Source organism: Leucopleurus acutus (genome assembly GCF_964270905.1).
Source record: "Leucopleurus acutus genome assembly, chromosome: 2".
Classification (NCBI taxonomy): Eukaryota; Metazoa; Chordata; class Mammalia; order Artiodactyla; family Delphinidae; genus Leucopleurus; species Leucopleurus acutus.
In genome coordinates, this window is record NC_139143.1 from 62,884,378 (window position 1) to 62,912,267 (window position 27,890).

The following is a 27,890-nucleotide window of genomic DNA, read 5'->3' on the forward strand; positions in this document are numbered from 1 at the left end:
CTCTGTGTTTATTTCTGTGTATCAGGCAGGTCAGTTATGTTTCCCAGTATTTGAGAAGTGGCTTTAGGTAGGAGCTGTCTTATGGGGCACAGCAGCACACTCCCTTCTGGTCACCAGAACTTTATGCTCTAGGAGTATCCCCTGTGTGGGACCCTTCTGTTGTGGCAGGGTGCACTGGTAGTCAAGGCTGGCCCCTGACCTGGTTGGCTGCCAGGACCTCCGCATATGGAGGCTGCCAGCTGGTGGTGGGTGGGGCCAGGTCCTGGCAGGGACCTGCAATTTACTTTAAAGTATTCTAATACTTTAAAGTATTAAAATGGATTAATTAATTGCATATAAGGGTAGACGGACAGAGACATTTGTGATAAAAAAGTAACAAAATATTATAGAATCTAGGTGACAGATTTATGGATGTTCACTGTACAAGTCTTTGAGTTTTTCTGTGTATTTGAAAATTTTTTGTATCTTTTGGGGGGAAAAAATCTGTGTCTGTATTCTGTCTCTTCTCTCTGATCTGGACTATAGACTACTCTTCTGGCTCGGGTCCCAAGAGAGCTTTATATATTCATTCAGCAAGTCACTATTTACTGAGCACCTATTATATAATCAAACATTGTGCTGAGGTAGACACCAAGATGAAAATATATGGTCTCTACTCCTCAGCTCAGAGTCTTGCACAAGAGTTCAGCATGTACAATGAAAAAGTACACAGTGAGATAAGTTCTCATAGTTATGTGGAAGATCAGAGGGAAAGGGTGGGTAACCAGGTCATAATGCCAGGAATAGAGACAAAGGCAAGGGAGGCATCTCAGACAAGGTGATACTGTCTTAATCTTAAAGAAGAGGATGTGACCAGAATTACTGCAAGCCTGGCCTCACATTCTTGAAGGAAGAATACAGAGATACTTCAGGTATGCTGCAGGGAAATGGCATGTACAAAGGCAGACAGTGCCAGACACTGTGATAAGTGCTTTTCTACATTCTCAATTAATCCTCACAAAGCCTATGAGATAAGAAAAGTGACATTTAGAGAGGGTAATTAACTTGGGCAAGGTCACATAGCTAGAGCCAGAATTTGAACCCAAATCTTTTCAAATACAGAGACTGTACACTTAATACCTTTATTACACCACTGCTATAGATTGTGTTCTCCCCAAATGAAGGAGGGCCTATTTTCTGATTTGCCTTGGGGGTCAAGAGAGATAGGAAATAAGATTCCATACTCTCAAAAGAAATGACAATCTGACCAAGGGCAGCTTAATATTTTTCAATCCATAACTCATGGGTTTAGGGAAGGAGAACTTTCAATTTCTTTGTGCAATATGCATGTTTATTAACATACTGACTACAGGTAAAACTTAGACATGTAAACAGAGATAGCTGTTAAAGCTTAATCATGTTGGTGCTAACATTTATATATAATGTAAGTTCTCCTTATTGAAATTAATATGGAAACCACTTAACTTTTTTTATCTTGTGAATAATTGTTATGCATCGATAGGGATGCTAACTTTGAAAATAATTTTCCACAGGGTAGTGGGACTTTGTTTGCCAGCCCAAAATATACAATAACCACTACTGCTCTTGAATGACCTTAAAATCATTAAGGAATGTTTTTACTCTTACAGCTAGATTGTCTAAAGACTTATCTACAACCTTATTTCTCCCAAAACACTCTCACACACAAACCTTTATCAGATTGGTACAGGAAATACAGAATGCTGTTTCTCTTTTGTCCCAGAAATAGGCAACATACAGTACTATTTTATCAGACAATCACACTTGAAGATGAAGGAAGCTCAGACTCACAGGAAGAATGAAAAGGAGATCAGAAGATGTTCTCTAAAAAGATAGAAAGGCTGCTATGTGGGCATGCAAGAAGGGATTAAACTTCTCAAACAGATTCCCATTTAGCTTCTTGGTACTGCTAAAGTACTGCTGTGTTTGCTGATTTACCGGCTATCATAGACAGTAGTTAAGTTCACCAGTTTTAACCATGATAACATTTCGTGTTTCTCCAAACACTAACCTAAATATTGAGCTGTCACACAATTGAACATAGCTCTAAGGACAATACTGAGAACAGGAAATACTAACTCAGATCTCCTCACTTTAACAGGAGCTTGACATTTATGTAAAACAATTTGCCATTTATTAGTTAGACAAACTGTTTCATCTATCAGTACAATGAACTTCGGCCAACATGAGGTCAAAACGAACAAACAAACAAACAAACAAATCAGCCTTTGGATTATTGCTCAGTAGCCCTTAAGTGAGTATGTTAGGGAGAAACAACCAAATATAAAATATGTGGAATAAACTCATTTACAAACTGAAAAGAGATCTGTTCTCACAATCTGAGAGACAAAAAAAGAGATACCCAAGAAAGACTATTTTAAAGTAATGCCACAATAAGCTAAATGAAAAGAGATCACAGGGTGACAAGAATCATTAAAACACATGGCTGTCTAAAAGAGATTAGGATAACATTTAAAGAAAAGATTATTTAATATAGCACAAGAATACAAGTGGCTTTTCAAACAACTTTTAGCATTAATTTTTCTTATTGTTAACTAGCCAGTAACATTTATTTATCAATAACTACTATCTATTTTTTCAGATTTTATATATATAGTAATTTATTTAACCCCTAAAACAACCTCTGAGGTAAGTACTCTTAATATCTCCATTTTATAGACGAAGAAACTGAGGCAAAGGAAAAGTAAACAACTTGTGCCAGGTCACCCAGTTAGTAAGCAGCAGGCCAGAATTCAAACTCAGGCAGCTCCAGAGCTCAAGGCCTTAGCTACTGTCACTATACAGTCTCTAGATCTTAATGATTGTTGACATATGTGGCAGAGTTTAGGTGAGCAACAATAAAACCTAATGATAAAACATAAATTTTTCTTTTTGCTATGTATTCAGTAAATATTCACAAACTAAACAGAGAGAGAGAGCTTTCATTAAAGAATGCAGAGGAATGATAATCACAAAGTTTAGGACAGTGGTTGACTTGGGTGATGCAACACTGAATCTGAGAGGAGCACCTGGAGTATTCAAAGATATTGGTAATAATATATTTCCTAAGTTGTATGTACAAGGATGTTTCTCCTATTATTGATTTTTAAAACTCATAAATACAAATTATGTTTACTCATTTGAATGTATGATATATTTCATAATTTTAAAAATTTAATTAAAGTTTTAAAAAATTACTTATTAGTAACATTCCATTCAATGGTTTGTGTTAAGATTTCAATTTGGGTGACATCTCTAGAATATAAATATATGAAAGACACACACTGAGCTTCACTGGGGTTCAATATAATGATTAAAATAGTGAAATAGACAACCAATGAAAAGTTCTCTTCTTGGAGAAAACTGTATATATGTACAGTAGATTCTCATTACTTACAGTAGATATGTTCTATGAAGTTTCTGCAAACACTGAATTAGCAGATACTCAACCACTGTCCGTAGGGGATAGAGTGTGTTAGGCTTCTGCAAGTCTCTGGTCACATTTTCAGCAACTGATCAATACATAACCTTGTGTTACGTGTGTTTCTATTTAAATGCACCTTATTTAATATTTATTGTTGACTCATTAATACAGAAATCACTGTCAACAGTGATGTCACGCACGCCTGAACGAAATTCATCTAACACATGTATTTCCTCCCTAAGGCACATCACATCCTTCCTGTGCTCAGCAACACTAGACACTTAGCATGACACTTGGGGGACATTTTAAACAGCAAAATCACCTAAAGCACAAAAACGTGGCACTAACTATACCACAAAAAGACACTTGGGGGCTTCCCTGGTGGTGTAGTGGTTGAGAGTCTGCCTGCCGATGCAGAGGACATGGGTTCGTGCCCCGGTCTGGGAAGATCCCACATGCCGCGGAGCAGCTGGGCCCGTGAGCCATGGCCGCTGAGCCTGCGTGTCCGGAGCCTGTGCTCCGCAACGGGAGAGGCCACAACAGTGAGAGACCCGTGTACCGCAAAAAAAAAAAAAAAAAGAAAGAAAAGACACTTTGGTATAGTATTAGAGTTGAAACAAGAAGGCAGAACAGTACCCAGTCTCATCTAAACTTGGAACATATGCATCAGGCGACTCAAATTTTCCACACTGCACATGGGCACATCAGTGAATGACCACAAAAGAACCAAGAGTATTGATTTTGGGGTTACAAATAAATCTTAGCAAGTAGATAAATCTGCAAACATGGAATCTATGAATAATGAGAATTGACTTTGTGTGTGTGTGTATGTATCTGCTTAGAACAATATCTGCATCTATCCATGTCTACATATCTTCTTGAAGATATATATCTTTTTGGATACACACACACACACACACACACACACACACTCATATCCAGAATTAAGCTGAAATCGTTTATTTCTGAATTAGTCTACAAAAAGCAAATTGATACAAAGCTTTTTTTTTTTGTTTTTTTGCGGTACGTGGGCCTCTCACTGTTGTGGCCTCTCCCATTGCGGAGCACAGGCTCTGGACGCGCAGGCCCAGCGGCCATGGCTCAAAGGCCCAGCCGCTCTGCGGCATGTGGGATCTTCCCGGACCGGGGCACGAACCCGTGTCCCCTGCATCGGCAGGCGGACTCTCAACCACTGCGCCACCAGGGAAGCCCGATACAAAGCATTTTTAATTAATAAAGCCAAAATTGTTATTGATAAATTATTAATTTTAAGAAGGGCCACAAACATCAGAAAAAGCAAGTAAATGAAAAAACTTAATGTGAATGTATCCCCACACTACAATTTAAAGTTTTAAAATTTGGTTATAAATCAATATTTTTATTAAAAATTTTCAGTACCCAATATCCCTTATCATATTCCTTTCACTCAAGCTTTTAGAATATTATCAAAGACATGGTTTTTTTTTAAATTTCTTTACCATTCAGTACCAGTAGTCCACAGTGATTAACCATTCATTTACCATTATTTTCTGTGAAAATCACCATGCGCTTTACCATTAAAGCAATATGGTTATGAGGTTCTCAGATTAGGTGAAATCACAAAATTAGCCCCTAACTGCAATGACCAGGACAGTAACTCTAAAATAATTGGTTGTTAAAAAGTTTACTTAAAAATTTTCTAATAGTGGATCTTAATGCCAAATACTTCAAATTCCAGCTCTGCCATTTATCAGAATTATTTAAATTCCCTAAGTCTCAATTCTTTGAGGCAATAAATATTTATTGAGAGTCTACTATGTGAAAGACTGGTCAAAGCAGTGAACAAAATGGACAAAAACATTTTGCTCTCACCATAATTTAAAAAGAGTCATGTACCACAATGTTCATTGCAGCTCTATTTACAATAGCCAGGACATGGAAGCATCCTAAGTGTCCATCGACACATGAATGGATGAAGAAGATGTGGCACACATATACAATGGAATATTACTCAGCCACAAGAAGAAACAAAATTGAGTTATTTGTAGTGAGGTGGATGGACCTAGAGACTATCATACAGAGTGAAGTAAGTCAGAAAGAGAAAAACAAATACCGTATGCTAATGCATATATATGGAATCGAAAAAAAAAAGGTTCTGAAGAACCTAGGGGCAGGACAGGAATAAAGACACAGACGTAGAGAATGGACTTGAGGACATGGGGAGGGGGAAGGGTAAGCTGGGACGAAGTGAGAGAGTAGCATGGACATATATACACTACCAAATGTAAAATAGGTAGTTAGTGGGAAGCAGCCGCATAGCACAGGGAGATCAGCTCGGTGCTTTGTGTCCACTTACAGGGGTGGGATAGGGAGGGTGGGAGGGAGACGCAAGAGGGAGGGGATATGGAGATGTATGTATATGTACAGCTGATTCACCTTGTTATATAGCAGAAAGTAACACAACATTGTAAAGCAATTATACTCCAATAAAGATGTTTAAAAAAACCCACTTTGCTCTCATAAAGCTTATTTTCTAGTGGAAAAAGATAACAGCCTAAATAAATACCAACATACATGCAAACATACATACACATATGTTTGAAAGTAATAAGTGCACTGGCAAAAAGTAAAGCAGGGAAAGGGGCTAAGGAGTTCTGGGCTAAGAGGAGATTGCAATTTTAAGTAGGGTGGTTAGGGCAGGCCATACCCAGAAAGTAACAGTAGAGCAAGAAGTCGAGAGAGGTAAAAGAGCAAGCCACGTAGATCTCTGTTAGTAGATTGTTCCAAGCAGAGGGAACAGCCAGTGCAAGGGCTCTGATGCATGAGCAAGTCTGGTATGTATGGCTAGGGCAGAATGCATGATGAAAAGAATAGTAATACATGAAATTTACAGCCTTGTAAACCACTATAAAGACTTTAGCTTTTACAGTGAATAAGACAGAAAGCCACTGGAAGCAGAAAGACCAGGTAGGTAATTATAGTTTAGACCAGGGTGGCTACAGTGGAAGTGGTGATAAACAGTCAGGTTCTGGGTATATTTTGAAGACAGAGCCAAAAAGACTTCCTAATGGATAGATGTGTGGTACTGTGAAAGGCAGTCATGCACACCCTGTCGACCTTTGCATGGTGGTAAAAGAGTGTGCCATAGGTCTGGAACATTTCTACACGTGGAGATAAGGAGCCCTCACAGCTTTTGCTGGGCTTACTGCCTTGTTTGGGAATATCTTTCCCTTTTCCAGGCTTGATGTGTACTTCTTTGTTCTGCTTAAGTGTGTGTGTCATATGGCATCTAGCCAACCCCACTGTTATCTATATTTTCAGCGAGGAGGGAATGTGGTCCTTCCCTGCAGCACAAGTAGGGTGCATGCAGACCATCTCCCTGCGACAGCTGCAGGGTAAGACTTGCTCACCACAGGGGACTGACACTCACTACTGAAGCTGATCTTGCGTGCTCTTTTCTATGAGAATAAAGCATTGTTCCTTCCAGTGCCCGTGTGAGTCATATCTTTCTTAGTAACCCCAACACCTACAAACCGTGCGGTGGGTTGACATCCTGCGACTGCTGCCCCTGATGGTAGGTAACAGTTGTTACTTTCTTAACATGTAGTGTAAGAGAAAAGAAGGAGAGTCAAGGATGATTCAAGGTTTCCAGCTGAGCAGCTGGAGAATGGAGTTACTCCTAACTGAGGTAGAAGAGACTGATGAACCTTTATGATTTGGAATACATTTGGTTTCTGACTGGATCATTTTCAGTGCAGTGATACAGGTGAAATCCTGACTGATATAAGTTTGGGAAAGCATTGGAGAAGAAGAAATGGTTACAGCAAGTATAGTCAAATCTTCTGAGGACTTTTGTGATAAAGGGGAGCAATTATCTTCATCTATAACACAAAGGTAGTAATAGAAACCACCATATAAGCTTTCTGAGAATTAAACAGAGTGCCTAGCACACAATGAAGTGCTGAATAAATGGTAGCAATGACAAGCTGACATCAAGGAGGATTACTACGCCCTTTTCTTAAATATCCCATTTGAGCCATCTTCAGAATGAATATGAAGCTGTCTGAAAGGGGTCTTACTCACTACCAAAATTTCTTACAGATTCTTAGGTTCACTGACTTCTTGAGAATGATCAGTTTTCTACAGATGCCAAAAAATAAAACTCCACCAATTTGTTTAGAGATGTAAGTTGTACCTTTTTTTTCCCACTCTTTGAAGCCAGATTTGCCAGTGTAAGTCTAATAAATCTTTATAAACTCTCACAAGAAAAACTCATGAAAGACACAAAGGATAATAAAATTCATCTTTAAAACATCATTAAGCTACCATTTCCTTCCTGGTACCATTAATGAGAGCAAGACAGACACACACAGGGGTGGCCTGGCATGGTATATCAGACCCTAACCAGAATGACAAGGCCATCCATGTGGAGAAGTGGTGGCCAAAAAAGGGGAATCAGTGGCTGACAGGATGAGGAGTACCTGCAGGGTGACATTCTGGCATGGGGTGTTAGAGCCTTACCATGGTAAAGTCCATTTGTGCAAGACAGAATTGACAGCAGCAATGGGAGACTGGTTACATACAGGAACGTAGATCAAATGGATAAATATTAAGGATTATGCGAGCTAGGTTTCTCATTGCCAGAGAAGGGAGTTACAAATGCAGGAACGAAGAACACTAGAATTAATCCTCTGGTGTTGGACTGAAATTGGAAGTATTCCTATGACTCCATAGTTTTCAACACATATAAACAGATATAAAAACAAATGTGGCTTTTGCACAGCAAAGGAAACCATAAATAAGACGAAAAGACAACCCTCAGAATGGGAGAAAATATTTGCAAATGAAGCAACTGACAGGGATTAATCTCCAAAATATACAAACAGCTCATGCAGCTCAATATCAAAAAAACAAACAAAAAATGGGCAGAACACCTAAATAGACATTTCTCCAAAGAAGACAAACAGATGGCCAAGAGGCACATGAAAAGACGCTCAACATTACTAATCATTAGAGAAATGCAAGTCAAAATTACAATGAGGTATCACCTCACACTGGTCAGAATTGCTATCATCAAAAAACCTACAAACAATAACCTACAAACAATAAATGCTGTGAAGAAAAGGGAACCCTTTTATACTATTGGTGGGAATGTAAATTGATACAGCCACAATGGAGAACATTATGGAGGTTCCTTAAAAAACTAAAAACAGAACTACCATATGACCCAGCAATCCCACTCCTGGGCATATACCTGGAGAAAACCATAATTCCAAAAGATACATGCACCCCAGTGTTCATTGCAACACTATTTACAATAGCCAGGATATGGAAGCAACCTAAATGTCCATCAACAGAGGAATGGATAAAGAAGATGTGGTACATATATACAATGGAATATTACTCAGCTATAAGAAGGAACGCAATTGTGCCATTTGCAGAGACATGGATGGACCTAGAGACTGTCATACAGAATGAAGTAAGTCAGAAAGAGAAAAACAAATATCGTATATTAACACATATATGTGGAATATAGAAAAATGGTACAGATGAACCTATTTGCAAAGCAGAAATAGAGACACAGACGTAGAGAACAAACGTATGGACACCAAGGGGGGAAAGAGGGAGTGGGAAGAACTGGGAGATTGGGATTGACATATATATACTACCATGTATAAAACAGATAACTAATGAGAACCTACTGTATAGCACAGGGAACTCTACTCAATGCTCTGTGGTGACCTAAATGGGAAGGAAATCCAAAAAGGAGGGGATATATGTATATGTATAGATGATTCACTTTGCTGTACAGCAGAAACTAACACAACATTGTTAAACAATATACTTCAACTTAAAAAAAATGTGGGTGGTAAACATCAGCAAAGAAAGTCAGAGTAAGGATCTCCAAAAATGTGCTTCTCCTTAACAACAAGAGAAATATCAAAAATTGTCATAATCAACTTTTACAGAGCTCTGGATATTGACCAAAGGTTTACAGCAGCCTGAGGAACATTCATTCCAGAAAAACAACTGAATCTTGGTAAGAACAAGGAACTTTGTGGAATTTTTAACTTGCCATAGTTCCATCCCCTGCTCTGCAGCAACATTATGACCTTGAAAACTAAGAGCCTGCATTTGCAATGAAAACAAGCAGCCTGGCAGCCACCAGAGGGAGCACAATGGGGCTAGAGCTCCTGCAAAGAATCACTCCCAGAGAATTATTATTTTACCTGTCCAGTGGTTCCCCAAAGATTCTATCTGCAAGGCTCACTCAATATGTAAGCCTTTACCCCCAGGGGCATTTGTCAAAAACAATTACAGGCAACTGTTTAATATTGTGACTGTCTGAGGTGGCAGACAAAAGTTGGAGTAGAGGGACTTCCCTGTGGTGCAGTGCTTAAGAATCCTCCTGCCAATGCAAGGGACACAGGTTTGAGCCCTGGTCTGGGAAGATCCCACATGCTGCGGAGTAACTAAGCTCGTGCGCCACAACTACTGAGCCCACATGCCACAACTACTGAAGCCCGCATGCCTAGAGCCTGTGCTCAGCAACAAGAGAAGCCACCACAATGAGAAGCCCATGCACCACAATGAAGACCCAACACAGCCAAAAAAAAAAAAAAAAAGTTGGAGTAGGCAAGAGATTATAATGAAAAGGCTTAAAAGGAAAAGCTTGGAAACAACATGTCCATAAGAGCTATGAAAGACCCAGACATACTTCTGGGAATTTATAGGGTCATACCTATGCATAAGGCTGTAGAGATGCCCAAAGCTTTGTGTATGCCCAGGAAAGGCCTGAGAAGGGTTTAAGCTCTCATCTCTGGCTGACCTTGAGAGTCTGCACAAGCAGAAAATGAAGGCAAAACAGAGTTCTCAACTGGCTGGTTGAGTAATAAAGACATACCTAATTACACACACAGAGCCCCATGACAAAGAATGGGAAACTTACTGGTACAGGCATAAGGAAATCTCTGTCCAATCATTAGCTGACCACCAAGCAGCAACTTCAATGGCCACACATGACAAAGAAAATAGACTTCACAGAATTATTTCACAAAAGTTACCAACCAAACTACTATAACAAACAATAACAACAAAACCTGGCAAACCCACAGAGACAGAAAGTTTAATGACTGCCAAGGGCTGAGGGCAGGGATGATGGGGTATGACTTCTAATGAATACAGGGTTTCTTTCTGGAGTGATGGCAATGTTCTAGAATTAAATAGTGGTGATGGTTGCATAAACTCTTGAAAATACTAAAAACCACTAAACTGTACACTTATTCAAAGGTGTGAATTTTATGGTGTGTGAATATCTCAATTAAAAATGTATGTTTGTGTGCATACACATGCATATATATGTCTATCTGTATATTTATACGTACATACATTTCCTAGCCCTGTCCACTCAAGTGACTTGTGCTATGACATCCCAATAGCAATGAATACATGTAGCATACAGATCTTGGTTTCTTACCATTTTTTTTTTCTTGTTTTTTTCTTACCATTTTTGACTACAGAAAACGGGGCTCCTTGGAGAAATGGCTAATCATAAAACTAGGGCACAGAAAAAATCTTGGAACATCTTTTTGGCCAGAAAGAAAGGCAATGCTCCAAGAGTGATAGAGTATGTCTATCACTTGAAGGTCTTAAAGGTCTCCCACTGTCTAACTGGGGACAATCTGAGCACCAAAACAAATAATGATAGTAAGAGAATACAGTCCCCCGAATAAAATGAGGATTCATGAATCCATGTGAATATGATAAATAATAAATAAATGGAAAGTCTGATAAGGAATGGGATATTTACATAGTTGCAAATTGTCTCAAAATACTTATTAATTACAAAGGGAAAAAGAGTAACTTTATAGCAGAGAAGCAGAAGGTAAACAGTATCCTATTTATGTAATCAAAGTGAAAATGGGAAAAACCACAACTCTGTGCTTCCTGAGAGAGAGAAATAAGAGCAGATCATTCCTTCTGTGTTACTCCTGCCAAAGATGTACAACCTAAATCTAACCATGAGGAAACATGAGACAAATGAAATTGAGGGACATTCTAAAAAAATGACTGGTCTGTAATCTTCAGGTCAACAAAGTGAAGGAAAGAGTACGAAACTTTTCTAGATAGAAGGAAATCAAGAAGGCAAGACAACCGAATGAAATACGTGATTCTCTACTAGATCCCTTTTCTATAAAGGATAATATTTGGACAATTAGTGAAACCTGAATGAAGACTAAACCTTAAGTAGTAACAATATGTCAATGTTACTTTCCTGATTTGGATGTTGTATTAAAGTTACGTGGGAGAATATTCTTGCTTGTTAGAAAACACCCTAAAGTATTTGGGAGTGATGTGGCATCATGCTGGCAAGTCATTCTCAAATGGTAGAGAAAAATAAAACTCTGTACTTGCAACTTTACTCTATGTTTGAGATTGTTTTAAAAATATATATAAATATGGAAATACACATACATAGATATAAATAAATTTGACAGGATCATTAAGTCTGTTGATTCTAATAATAAAAACTTGGAGCTTAAAAAAAGGTTATTAAGTTTTCCTATATGCTGATAAAAGGGAAAGTATCAACATAAGCTCTAAAAATAGATTCACTGATATGAAATAATCTAAACACTGGTGATGAGAAATGTAGAAGGCTAGATGTTCTCACAAATATTCACTCACAAAGCAATTTTCTTATCTAACATGGCTGGCAAAATTCCTAGATGTAAGTTTCCTTTTATATAAAACTTAAAAAAAAAAACACCCTTGGCAACAACTTAAAAGTGAACTGATATACCCAGTTTTTATAAAAAAGGAAATGTAAAATAATTACCATATCCTTAAAAAAAATTTTAATGTCCCTAATACAAGAAACTACTGTGTGATAATGGTGAATTACTCAGAGGGTTTAGTTTATACTCTTGGATTTCTGATTTTTAAAAAATGGTACATAAAGGACATCATGAAGGAAATCTACAAAACAAAGAAGATCAGCAGCCATGCTCTGAAGAAGCTTAACCTGAATGTTTATGAATAAAATTACACAAGAAGGAAATGGTAGAAATAAAGACCTTTTTCAGAGTTTATACACGTTAAATTTTCATCTAAAATATCAGTATGGTGACCATGAAAATGCGCCTCTCAGATCTCCAACAGCAAGGAACATAACTGACCAAGGGTCTCAACTGCTGTGCACCAAGCAGTTGCACTAATATCACACTTGCCATGGGCTGCTCCCAATTAATGACTGAGCACAGCAAGAACACTAAGGCAGGCCAGCTTCTGGGAGAAGTGGGAGCTCACAGGCAACCCCAGTGGCCTTGCCAAACTTTCCTTAAAAGTGCACTACAGTCTAAGACACTTCCATCTGACCTTTCCTTCCTCTCTTCTTCTTTCAGGGTCAGACCAGCACTGTGGTCCAATGGCTCTCCCAGCTTCCTTCCCAGTTTCTCTTACAGGCATTTCCCCTAATACATTTTTTTTACAATTTAATCCTGTCTTGGTGATAGGCTTCCTAAAGGACATGGAATAACACAGTCAGTTTCACCAAGTCAAGGCTGTAGAGTTAATTATACTGACACCGGATAACTGGTACTGCACTCTGCTCTCTGGGACAAAGAAAAAGAAAATGTCAGAGACAGCCTCTTCCCTCAAAGACTGAACACACTGCAGAGAAGACGTAAATGAAATTAATCAGATACTGTTCAAAACATAATCCACAATAACCTAAATTTTACAGAGTATTTTTCATCTGTAAATCACTGTGGGTAGGACAAGCTTCACAAGGGAAGTGGGCAACTAAGATCTGGACAGATGGGAAGGAGGAGGAGAGCAATTCAGATTCACACCCTTCCAAAGTCTTTAAAAGATGCAGGAAGAGCTCTGGTTAAGGAGGAGGCTTCAAAGTTATAAAGACATTGCCAACTGCATAACAATTAGTAAACAGGAAATAAGTGCCCATAAGTCTATAACTAATTAACTCAGAAATAACTGAGAGTGTATTATTTAGAATATTTAACGCATCTGAATCTGGTATAGAAATAGATCTCTATTTTGAGAAAAATCATAAGTTCAGGAGGTACCATGAGTAGAATTTTATTTGAAGGTTCTTTGTGCATGTCTTTGCACGTTACTGTTGTTTTTCCTTTTCTCTTTTAAAAAGTAATCTTACTTTTCTCCTTTTCCTCAAAGAGTATTGTTTTCTAAAAACAGTGACTATAATCAAGCACTTAGGATACATTCTAATCCCTGTGTTCTAATTTTATACATTTTTATCATCCCCATAATCCCACCCTTTCTCTTTTTATTCTAATAATGGTGTGACGGCTTCAATTAGACTTATAGTTGAAAGACTACAGGCTCCACAGAAACTACAAAGCTATTTCAAGAAAAGCTCTTACGGGGCCAAGCACATAAATAAATTTTTTTTTTTTTTTTTTTTTTTGGCTGTACGCGGGCCTTTCACTGTTGTGGCCTCTCCCGTTGCGGAGCACAGGCTCCGGACGCGCAGGCTCAGCAGCCATGGCTCACAGGCCCAGCCGCTCCACGTCATGTGGGATCTTCCCAGACCAGGGCACGAACCCGTGTCCCCTGCATCAGCAGGCAGACTCTCAACCACTGCGCCACCAGGGAAGCCCACATAAAGAAATTTTTAAAATCTCTTCAGACACTCTGAAGAGCATTACAAATCACTCATTCTCTTTCCAGGACTCCAGCTTCCCAAACTTGACCTTTTTATTGTTACAGCTGCAGAAGAACTCCACATTTAAAATAACATTATATCGTCCCAGTTGAGCTCTGACTCATAGAATATGTGTATTAAAGAGAACAAAACCCTCCAAAACATCCCTAATGTATGACTTTAGTGATACTAACAAATATAAAAATGTTTTTGAAATATTTATGCAAAAGCTAAGCATGAAGTTAACCCCCAAACACACACACACACACACACACACACACACACACACACACGAGTGAAGCTTTTCAACTTTAGGTTAAGATCTCTTTTTATGTGTATGTATGTGTAAGCATGCATCTGATGTTCTGAATAGCTACAAACATAATTGTCCTTGGCAATCAAGCAGAATTAACCAATTCTTCTAAAACATAAAATGTGAAATGAGTGATTTAAAGGAGGGGAAAAATACTAAATAAGCTCTTACTCTGAAAAAGTAAGATTTATCAGTATGATAATCTATTATCCCATTGTAAACAAGATCATCAGTGAAAGTTTCCCCTCTCCTCTGGAAACTATTAACCAACAATATGTCTACTGAAAAGTTTGAGGAAAACATTATAAAAGTTTGATCTCTCGTTATTTCCTCACAGAAGCTAAATATATCTTATAGAAGGGGAAATTTTCAGAAAACTGCCTGCAATAATGCTAAGAATAGCTAATCAGAGATTTCAGTGGTTTCATACTGCCAAGGACATGAAAATTAAAGGGTAGGGTCCCATCAAAGAGGAAGGTCTCCAGTAAATACCTCAGACTTTTAGTTGAGATCCTGGAAAGTCACTCTCTAAGCAAGAAACAGTCAAAACTGGCTCAAAGGGATACACCATACTCCATCTTCCTACCAGAGGAAAACTGAATCTGCTCTGGAGTGAAATATCAATAACATCATCGAAAGCCTTTATAATTTTTCGTAACAAGACCCAGAATTCTATTAAATATGATCAAGCATGAAAAAAAATGATCAAATGAATAAAAATCAAGAGAAAATAGGAATATATTCATAGGTGATCAGATATTAGAATTTATCGGACTTGGACTTTCAAATAACTATGATTAATCTGTTCAAGAAAATAAAAAATAATTTTGCCAAGGAACTGGAATCTACTTTTAAAAAGAATCAAATGGAAATTCTAGAACTGAAAAATAAAACAACAATAATTAAGGATTCAATAGACTGGAGAAAGGATTAGTAAAAAATATCCAGATGGAGCCACCAAGAAAGGATGGAAATATATTAAATAGCGTAAAAGACATAAGGGATAGTAAAATATTAGTACTTGGACATCCAGAATAGAGGACAGAGGCAAAACAGTATTTGGGGAGATAGTGGCTAAGCATTTTCTAAAAGTGACAAACTATGTCAAGCTGCAGATTCAGTAACAAACTCCAAGCAGTACAAAGAAAACCACACCTAGGACACATTATAGAAGAAACAAACATAAATAAAAAAATTTTAAAGCAGAGAAAAAAAGATGCATTACCTTTAAAGAAACCATGATAATACTGATAGCCATCTTTCAACAAAAATGATGAAAGCCTGAAGACAATAGAATAGCATCTTTAAAATCCTAAGGAAAATAACACCAACCTAGAACCAAATGAAAATATCTTTCCAAAATAAAGACAAAATTATGAGGTTCTCAGAAAAGTAAAAAATGAAAGCATTTTCATCAGCAGACTTTCACTAAAGAAATACTAAAGACAGTTCTTTAAGCATAAGCAATATGATCTCAGATGTACTCAGGCAATGCAGAAAGAAATGAAGAGCACAAGAACAGATACATAGGTGAGTAAGTCTAGATGAACACTGATGGTTTAAGACACAAAAAATAACATCCTGTGCATGTGTCTGGGGGGGTACTGATACTCAAACATAATTAAATACATGACAAAAACAGAACAACAAGCAGAACATGGAGTTAAAGAGATATAAGTTTCTTGCATTATCCTGGAAGTAATCGATGATTTAAGTGATTGATCACTTTAGGTGTGATTGATCATTTAAGGTGGATTCTAATAAGCAAAGAATGCACATTGTGATCATAACTACTAAAAGCATAAAAACTGCATAACTAATAGTTACAGTGTGGAAAATGGAAAAAAAGAGGAAAAAATGAGTAACAGATGAGACATATACAGCACAAATAGTGAGGTATTAAGTTTAAAATCAACTATGCCAGTAAGTTCATTAAATGTAAATATACTCAATACCCCAATAAAAAGATAAGATTGTATACAGTTTAAAAATTCAATTATAAGATGCTTAAAGAAGACGCAAAAATAAAGCTAAGATGGACATACTTATACTGAAGTTCAAACTACCAACAAGAAAGACATTTTATAATGATAATAAGGTTAATTCAATACGAAGACATAACAATACTAAATTTGTATGCACTTAATAACATAACCTCAAAATACATAAAGCAAAACTTGGCAAAATTAAAAGGAAAAATAGATAAGTCCAAAACTCATAGTTGGGAATTTGAGCACAATTTCATCACTAACTGATAGAACAAAAACTGATAGAACAAAAACTGATAGAACAAAAACTGATAGACAAAAACCAAAACCAAAAACAAAAACAAAAACTGATAGAACAAAAACTGATAGAACAAAAACTGATAGACAAAAACCAAAACCAAAAACAAAAACAAAAACTGATAGAACAAAAACTGATAGAACAAAAACTGATAGACAAAAACCAAAACCAAAAACAAAACACATAACAACGCAGAGAGTAACTCTAAAGAAAATCAGAAAAACATGATTACAAAGTTTATCTAATTGAAACCAAAACAGGACATGTTCAGGTCATAAAGCAAGTCTCAACAATCCAAAGTTTTAAACTCACACACAGCATATTTTTGACCATAGTGAAATTAAGCTAGAAATCAATACCCCCAAAAAAAGAACTTAGAAATCAATGAATGTGATGGATCAAAGGAATCACTATGGAAATTAGGTAATATTTAAAACTAAATGATAATAAAATATGACATCAAAATTGGAGAGGTTACAATGGAATACTACTCAGCAATAAAAAAGAATAGTGAGAGGCCTGCGTACCGCAAAAAAAAAAAAAAAAGAATAGAACACTGAAACACTCAATGACATGAATGAATCTAAAAAGCATTATGCTGGAGAGAAGCAGAAGTATGTGCTGTATGATTCATTTACATTAAATTCTATAAAATGAAAACTAATCTATAATGGAGAAAGAAGATAATGGGGTTGCCTGGGGTCAGGTATAGGTGGGGGGATTGACTGCAAAGGGGCATTAGGGAACTTTTTTGGGTGATATTAATATTTTTTAACATGCAGAATTTTATTGAAGAAGAAAAAATGCAGATATCAATAAAATAGAAAGCAAATATATAATAGATAAGATCAACAAAGCCAAAAGTTGGCTCTTTGAAAAAACTATTGATAATAAAATTGATGAACTATTTCTTCAATGCAATACCAATCAAAATTCTCAAAGCATGTTTTCCCCTCAAAATCTGCCAAGCTGATTCTAAAATATGGAACTACAAAGGACCAAGATAGTAAAAATAATTTTGAAGCAGAACAAAGTTGTAGGCCCAGCACCACCAGATAATAAGACTTCTTGTAAATCTATTTTAATTATAATAGTGTGGTATTGGTATAAAGATAGATAAGCAGATCAATGGCATCTAGTGGTCCAGAAATGAAAACATCATTTTTAAGAGATATATGCACTCCCATGTTTATTGCAGCATTAGTCACAAGAGCCAAGATATGGAAACAGGTTAAACGTCCATCAATGAATGAATGGATAAAAGGATGTGGTATATATACAGTAATGGAATGTTTTCAGCCATGAGGAAGGAGGATATCCTGCCATTTGGGACAACATGGATAAACCCTGAGCACATTATGCTAAGCAAGATAAGTCAGACAGAGAAGGACAACTGCTATTTTATATCACTTACCTGTAGAATCTAAAAAAGTCAAACTCCTAAAAAAACAGAGAGTAAAGTGGTGATTACCAGAGGATGCAGTGTGTAGGGGGGAGATAAGATTGATGCTCCTTAAGGGTACAAACTTGCAATGAGTTGTAAATAAGACATGTAGATCTAATGTACAGTATAATGAAAACAGACAATACTGTACTATAATCATCAAAGATGTTGAGACTACAACTTAATTATCCCATCCACTAAAAAGATAGGATAATTATGTAATGTAATAGAGGTGCTAAATACCAATACAACAGCAATCACATTAAAATATATAAATGTAACAAATTAACATGTTGTAAAACCTTAAATTTACATAATATGTCAAATATATTCAACAAAAAAGAAATTAAAAAGAAAGCCAGAATTATGGAAAAAAAAAAAGAATGGTCCAGCTACAGACCCATGTATACATGGACCTGATTTATAACAGAGATGCTACAGCAATACAATGGAGAAAGAATGATTGTTTAAAAACAATGCTGGACCAATTAGAAATACATATGGAAAGAAACTAAACCTTGACTTCTGCTTTATACAAAAATCAATTGTAGATGGATCATAACCCTCAATGTAAAAAGCAAAAGAATAACATTTCTAGATTACATCAGAGAACATTTTGACTTTGGGCTAGGCAAATATTTCTTAAGCAGGACACAGTAACACTAACCACAAAAGGAAAGATTAATAAATCTGGCCTCTTTAAAATTAATAGCTTCTGTTTATCAAAAGATACCATTAATAGAGTAAAAAAGCAAGCCATAGAGAAAACATTTGCAATACATATATCTAAAAAAGGATTCATACCCAGGATATACAAAAAAATCTCCTACAAAGCAATAAGAGAAAACCCAGTTGTTAAAATAAGCAAAAGAGAAACGGGTTTGTCATGACAGAGGATATCCTAGTGGACAACAAGCATGTGAAAAGATGCTGATCCTCGACAGTCATAAGGGAAATGCATATGAACCACAATGAGATAACCACTACACATCCACCAAAATGCTTAAAATTTATCAGGTTTTGGTGAAAATCCAGAGCAACTGGAATTCTTTTTTTTTGCGGTACGCGGGCCTCTCACTGCTGTGGCCTGTCGCACTGCAGAGCACAGGCTCCGGACGCGCAGGCCCAGCGGCCATGGCTCATGGGCCCAGCCGCTCTGCGGTACATGGGATCTTCCTGGACTGGGGCATGAATGCATGTCCCGCGCATCGGCAGGCCGACTCCCAACCACTGCGCCACCAGGGAAGCCCTGGAATTCTTATACACTGCTATTTGAAATGTAAATGGTTAAACTTTGAAAACTTATTTGGTAATATCTACCAAAGGTGAACATGCCCATATCCTTTGACCCAGATATTCTATTCCTAGTAGATATCTAACAGACATGCATACATGTGTGCACAAAAACATTATTAATAGAAGTGTACACATACCAGCATTATTCATAACTGAAAACAACCCCAAATGCCCACCAAGAGTAGAATGGGTAATATATTGTGATATAGTCTTGCCATGGAATATTATGCAGCAATGAAAACAATGAATTCCTGCCATGTACAATAACATGGTTAAACCTCATAGACAATGGGAACAAAAGAAACTATACACAACAAGACACATTTTGTGAAAGTCAATTTTTTAAAGATCCAAAAGAGGTCACACGTATGACATGTACAATATGGGAAATATAGTCAATAATTATGTAATATCTTCATCTGGTGACAGATGGTAACTAGACTTATCATGATGATCACTTTGAAATATACAGTAGTACCAAATCACTATGCTGTGTAACAGGAACTAACATAGTGTTGCAGGTCAATTATACTTTAAAAACAAACAAACAAATTAGGATCAGATTGGTAGTTACCAAGAGGCAGGGGGTGAGGAGAGGGAACTAGATAAAGGCAGTATGTTATACATGAAAGCTGTTAAGAGAGTAAATCCTGAGAGTGCTCATTATAAGAAAAAAAAAACCTTTTTCTATCTCTTTAATGTTGTATCTGTATGAGATGACAGATGTTCACTAAACTTATTGTGGTAATCATTTCATGATGTATGTAGGCCAAATATTAGGCTGTACACCTTAAACATATAGAGTGTGGTATGTCAATTACACCTCAATAAAACTACAAGGAAAAAATAAAGTTCAAAACGAGGCAATACTAATATACGGTAATAGATGTCAGAATGCTGTTTACCTTTGGGGGAAGTAATTACTAGCAGAGAAAATAAGGGAGGCTTCCAGAGTGCTGGCAAAATTCTTTATCTTTGTCCTAGAGCTTATACAGCAGTGTTCACCGGGTAAGAATTCACTGAATTATAGCCTCAATATTTGTGCACTCTACTATGTGTGTATTAAATGTTAGACTTACTAAAAATTTTTAATGGTAACAATGAGACCTAAAGTGATTTTTAAGGAAACTATTCTTTATAAAGATGAAGGCCTAACATGGATGAACCTTGAAGGTATTATGCTAAATGAAATAAGTAAGACAGAGAAAGTCAAATACTGTATGATCTCACTCGTATGTGGAATCAAACAAAATAAAACAAAACCACAACACCAAACTCAAAGAAAAAGAGATCAGATTTGTGATTACCAGACTACCAAAGGTGGGGGTGGAGGGAGGGGAAAGTGGAGGAAGGTGTTAAAAGGTACAAGCTTCCAGTTATAAGGTAAATAAGTAGTAAGGATGTACAACACGATGACTACAGTTAACACTGCTGTGTGACATGTAGGAAAGCTGTTAAGAGAGTAGATCCCAAGAGCTCTCATGACAAGGAGAAAAAAATTTTCTTTTCTCTTTATTTTATCTACATGAGAAGATGGATGTTCACTAAACTTTCTGCGGTAATCATTTTACAATATATGTAAGTCAAGCCATGTTGAAAAAAAATTTTAAGTACACCTTAAATTTATACACTGATGTATGTCAATTATTTCTCAATAAAACTGGGGGGAAAAATGAAGACTCTGCCTTCTTATAACCAGCTACAAGAAGAAGCCACATTTTGTAAGTTTGATATCCAATTTCTATTTATTACTATTAGAAGTCCCTAGGGTCTCATTAAAACCTTTAAAAGCCCTAAGCACTGAAGAGATTATGGTGCCCATTCCCCATATGTAGTTCAAATAATCTAAAGATTTTTTGAAAAAGGAATCAAAAGTTGCATGCTGAAATTAACATAACTTCTTTCTAGAACTTCAGATTATAAAATTCTAGATGAAATTATTAAAGATGAATTTATTTTTCTTTTGTGGGCCCCCCAAAGCATGTTCTTGTACTATCTTCTGACTAATCTTGTACTGGCTGTACCAGGAAGAAAATAATCAAAACATTTACCTTGACTAGGAGCCTGAGTAACTCCAAGTTCTTTGGTGAAGACCCCACTGGTGTCCCTGATTTTCTCCTTATTATTATGACATTGATATGCATAAACATATAAGATCATTTTCTTCTTCACATTTAATTTTTAGCCTGACAGAAAAATATTTTCTACCTCACTGGATTTCACTTGCGATAATGATGCTAAGATTCACTTGCAGTTTAAATATTGTCCCTCTAACACTAAGAAAAGCCACCATAGTACAAAGAACATGGACACTGCAGTTCGACAGACCTGCCTAGAATGGAATACTAGTTTCAAAATTTCTTATCCATGTGATAAGAGTAAATGCTTTTAACCTTCCTGAGAATTTATCCTAAGTACAAGAACAGAAATATAGTTTTTATTTCCAGGATAACTGTCAAAATACATAACACAATATGTGTAAAAGTGCTCAGCATAGTTTCTGGTATTCAGGAAGTATTTAATAAATCATAACTTTTCTTCTTCATCACACATGTACAATCACAATAGTATTGTAGAAATATTACAGAATTTTAAGCTAACAGATCTGGGTTCAAATTAGTCTCTGCCATTTAGTGGCTATATAATTTTAGGCCAATAAGTTAGTTTCTCTGGAGTTCATCTATAAAATGCAGGAAATGCTTCCTGCCTTAGGGAGGACCTATGGGGATCAAATAACAACATGTACAGAAGTGCTTTCTAAACCACAGTGCTTCACAAGTTCCCACTGTTACTGTCGTGATGATGTCAATTATCATCTGAATATTAGGAAGGTACTCCAAGCCTTCCTGTATGGCCTGAAAGAATTAATTTTTCCTTAAGGAAATTAATTTGTTTGAGAATACTCTGCTATCCCTCAAGGTCTTCTGAAACCACTTAATTCACTGTTCATTAGGATGTGCTGGCAAAGCAGAGTGGCCCCAGGGGCTCAAAGGACTCCTCAGTAGCCCCCCGTTTGGATCCGCCTTAGAAGGTTACTGTAATTCAAAGAAGCACACCAGCAATCCAAGGGTGAGAGAGGAGGTACACAGAAAACAGAAAAGACCTGCTTGATTCTCCAAAGGCTGCCTGATTCCCCCTAGGTACCACTCTAAACTAAATCCTTTTGGTGCATCTTGATCCAGGAATGCCTGTCATTCCACACCAAAGAGCCCTCATTCTGGGGCCAATCAGATTCCAAGGACATTAGTAGGAGGAGTCCCATAGGTTGCTCAAGCTGTTGGTAAAATTGGGCTATGTAGAGTAAAGAATAGCGGGCTACAATGTGTTCAGAAAATCTGTCATTAAAACTAGGGATCATTCAGGAACCCCAAGGAAGGGAGTTGCATTACGAGTAGTCAAATAGATAGAAAACTGTGGAGAGTACTGTCGACTCCATGAAAAACAATTCAGCCCTATAATCACAAATACCCCCATAAATCTAGAAAACAATATAAATAATGTATGATTGTATCTAATTTCACAAGAGTTGGTGATCATTTACATTCTTCGAAATCAAGCATCAGATCACTCATTACTTTGGTATCAAAATAACTCCTGAAATGCTTTAGTTCTTATATTAAATCCAATCTTGTTTTGAGAAAAATATTTGCTGCGACAGGGGTTAAGTTTATTTTTGTCCTTCTACAAACCATTATACCATCAAATTATTAACCCAGATGAACAAAGGTATTGATTTCTCTGTAATATATTCAACCCCTCCCATTCAGTTCACAGCCGTAGCCTCTTTGATATAAAGCAGTTGCTGTAATCAGAAAATGTGAAAAAGCAATATGTTTCAAATTAAATGGCACAAGAGTCTATTCTGTTGTGAACAGTGTTTTAGCTAATTACTATGACTGACTCGTCTTAGGTCTTATAAAGAAATGTATATCTAGAAGTAAATCACTAAATGCACTACATTTCATGTGTGCATGAAACACACTCCCAAACATAATAACACAAAGCCAGGTAAAGTTTTCAAAGTAAAATCACATACCTTTATAGTCCTGGTATTGATAAGCAGAGCTAAGACCTAACACAGGAATTAACTGTTAAATTCTACATTCAATATGTTATATTTTGGAAAAAAAAATTTTAAACAACACTTAAAATCATAGCAAATTGTAATTAGAATAATCTTATCATACCCCACACGATTACTGAGGAGGAACTTTAAAAAGTGATTTTCCCAAAGTCTTAGATCTGCTTAGAGGAGGAATCAAGACCAGAACCAGACCTCTTAATGTTTAGTCCTTTAAACTACGCCAACCTGTCTCCCAACTAAAACCAGATTTTACATCATATGTAAATTAGAAAAGTCCTAAGGATACTTGGGGAGGAGTAGTATATTTTTCGTCCTTTAAAGGACATTATTTTAAAATATGTTATTGACATAACTAACAGGAAAGAAAGGAGGGAGGGAGGGAGGGAGGAATGGAGGGAGGAAAGGAGGGAAGGAGGGAGGGATGTCAAAGCTATCTCATTTCCAGAATCCTATGAATCCTATTATACTTTCAGTTCTACTTCCACGCATAAATTTATGACAACAGAAGAATCTTTGAACCACTTCGACTTCCTCCTACTCTGAAAAAGATATTAAGAGGCAAAACCTAAAATTGACAGGGCCATTAAAACATGACAGCGAGTTTTAACAGTCCTCCCTCTAACCTGACAGTTCAGATCATTCCTCATTTCACCAGAGTCACAGAAAACTTTTCAGCTCCAAAGTCAGACTCTTATATCCTTGAAACCAGAGTTGATTTCTGGACTTATTCTAACTGAAATTCTCTCAACAAATTTCTGTCTCAATTTAACAGCACAGCATATTATATTTCTAGAATAGGCTCCATTGATGAGGAGTTGTCAGAAATAAATGAGGTAATATATACGGAAATACTCTGTAAATTTAAAATTACTATAACACATGGAAGGTACTGTATTAAAAAGAACTCTATAAGTGTGCTGCTGATGTGAATACCGCCATTCTTAGTGGTAAATCATTAAATGCATTTCATTTACAATCAGGAGTGAGACAAGGATGTCTACTATCAATACTTCATTTTAACACTATAATGGAGGTTCTGGTCAGTGCAGTAAGACAAGAAAATAATTAAGGAAAAAAGAAGAATAAGAATTGGTAAAGAAGAAGCAAAACTTTCCGTATTTATACATTATATAACAAAGTGGCTGATTTAAGATCAAGGTTTTATTAATGTTTCTTCAGTTTTGTGCAAGGTATCCAGAATGGAAACTCAGTTTTATTGCCAAGAATTTGAGGTATGATGTTAGATATTATTCTAGAAATAAAAATGATAGAACAGGTAGACCACACTCAGTGACCTTAAAAGTCATACATGGTAGGATAAAGGCCATATGGCTCAAATTGAATACAAAAAGCAAAGGAAAGTGGATGTACAAACGAGAAGAATATTCAGTTCTAAATTACTCATAAGTAGGCTCTCCTCTTTGTGATTATCACCACCATCTGAGGTTTCCCTGCATGAGGACTGGACTACTAAATCATAGTAGGTCCAGAGGAGAAGGAATTGTGTCGATTAAAAACCAAGAGGTCCACATGGTAGGAACCCAGCAAATTTTGGTTTCTCCAACATTTTCTGATATATTCATCTCTGCTCTCCTCCATTATCAAAGACTATTATAAAGTTATGTTTAGTATATATTTTAGCACAATATTAAAAGCCTTATCAACTTTTATTTACTACCTTGAATTTTGTAATGTTTTTAACGGGATTCTTTTGTTTTCCATAAAATTTAGTGCAATTTAAGCTACTCAGTAATTATAATATGTCTTAGACCTATATTTTTATGATATTCTTTACTCATAAAGAGATTTAAAACTGTTTGATCATGTTACAAAATACACATTGATAATTTTAAATGGTTACACAAGCTGTGTGAATGTATAACAAATACTTTCTAGTGAATTCAAGGTTGAATTATCTGCAATATGAAAGCAAGGGGTATCAGTTACTTAAATGTACCAACTATTTAACTTTTATCTTTGTGTTTAGTAGTGTTTCAGATATTTCCCCTCTAAATATTACATAATGAAGCAAATACTGTTTTTACTACAATGGAGCAAAACTGTAAGGCAGAAGCTGCAAGCACATAGAGCCTTCTGTTTTAGCTATGTGAAAAAAAAGTATCTAGTATCAATTAGAGAAAAATTGAGAGAAAAGTTACTGAATGCCTGAAAATATACTAAATGCTAGGAGAAAAATGTTGTTCCATATACTATAAGCCAGACCTTTCTAAATAACTTAGAAACTATATAAATTTTGATATCTTCCTTACACAAGCCAGAGACTAATTAGCTTGTAGAATTTTAAAACTGGTGGAGGGCTTCCCTGGTGGTGCAGTGGTTAAGAATCCACCTGCTAGTGCAGGGGACTTGGGTTCGAGCCCTGCTCCAGGAAGATCCCACATGCCGCGAAGCATCTAAGCCCGTGTGCCACAACTACTGAGCCCGTGTGCTGCAACTACTGAAGCCCGTGCACCTAGAGCCTGTGTTCTGCAACAAGAGAAGCCACACAGTGAGAAGCACACGCACTGCAATGAAGAGTAGCCCCCGCTCACCGCAACTAGAGAAAGCCCAACAAAGACCCAACGCAGCCAAAAATAAATAAATAAATAAATTTATTTTTAAAAAACTGGTAGAAATTTTTTTTTAATAATTAGGTTTTCCTTTCACAAGCATATAATAAATATATTATACATTTTTTTGTGGTGTTTGATGGTTTTTGGCATTTTAAAAGCTAGATGACATATCACCTTCTAGAAATTAGTACACTCTCAGACTTTAAGTTAGTTATGCATTTCTAGCTCTAAATTATATATCCATATAAAAACAGATTTCTGATCAGTGTGTACGTTTATAATCCTCCAAAATGGCTACATCAAGAGAAAAGAAAAAATAAAGAAAAGAAAGACAGGAGGGCTTCCCTGGTGGCGCAGTGGTTGAGAATCTGCCTGCTAATGCAGGGGACACGGGTTCGAGCCCTGGTCTGGGAGGATCCCACATGCTGTGGAGCAACTAGACCCGTGAGCCACAACTACTGAGCCTGTGCGTCTGGAGCCTGTGCTCCGCAACAAGAGAGGCCGCGATAGTGAGAGGCCCGCGCACCGCGATGAAGAGTGGCCCCCGCTTGCCACAACTAGAGAAAGCCCTTGCACAGAAACGAAGACTCAACACAGCAAAAATAAATTAATGAATTAATGTTAGATGCAGGCTTGTGACACCCTCTGTCACATAGGGGAGGACGTAAGTCAGGCACCAGCAGATAAGCAAAGCTTTCAAAAAAAAAAAAAAAAAAAAGAAAAGAAAGACAGGAGTAGGCAGAGGGCTAAAACACAAACATGCACAAAGAAGGATTTTAGGCAAAGTGTGCCATTTGCAGAATTAAACATCAATCCTACTTGGTTAGCATATGCAGGTAGTACTTTATAAGTGCCATTTAAAAAAAAACTAAATATTAAATGATACTGATATGTGAGTATATTTCTGACTACCTACTGGCTAATCTTTGCTACTTAATAAAAGGTTAAATTTGATTATTCAGAAACTTACTACATAACTTGAAAATTAGCCGTGGTGTTTGTTTTTTCTTCATATTATTACAAGATTTTTGGTGTCGTTCACTATTCATCAGCAATCTCTAGTGGAATGGTAGGTAAGGACAAATGTTGAGTATACCCATCACACTTTGCAGGGCATCTTAACTTTGAGGATAAAGGGCAAAACTTTATTTGATGGAAATTTTGAGTCTTTGGCCTCGATTAGCATGGACAATATAAGTTAGCGATATATAATGATTTGAAAAGTCATTCTTCATTTCTAATATAACTTTGAGAAATTAATAATCTGATAGCTATTCTCCACTATTAAACACAGAGCCTTTTTTATCCAAGCAACGCATATATACTGATAGTCAGGAAACAGTTTTCTTCCAGATCTACTAATAATGAGGGAGAAGAAAGATTTCAAAATGGGATATAAAAACTGCACAAAGATGTATGATGTGACATAACTCAGAATACATCAACAATATCAGAGAACTTGCCAGTATTCAAAAACAGGTGCCACACTGTTTCTTACTCTTGCCTACTGTCAAAAAATTGAGACAACTGCCACATTACCTTGTCAGATGAACAGAGTCATCAGGACTCCTCTGAGCCTTTACTGCAGTAGCCTGAGAGGACGTTCTGTTCCTTTCCTGTTAGCATCAAAGCCAAACTGAGGTCATACTACACCTCTTCCACCACAAGAAGGCACAGAACATGCAGCCCAAAAGTCACCCTCAGGACTCAGTACTGAGGATCTGGTAGTGTAAGTATAAAGCAGAGAACATGGCACAGTGCAAATCTAAAAATCTTTAAGATGGAT

General features: G+C 36.7%; 1 protein-coding gene across 5 annotated transcripts in view; it reads right to left on the reverse strand.

Moving 5' to 3' along the window:
* Positions 1-27,890, reverse strand: part of RABGAP1L (RAB GTPase activating protein 1 like) — a gene marked incomplete at its 5' end in the record, with an annotated part of 698,468 nt that overhangs the window by 260,317 nt on the left and 410,261 nt on the right. The gene's annotated exons all lie outside the window — the stretch shown is intronic.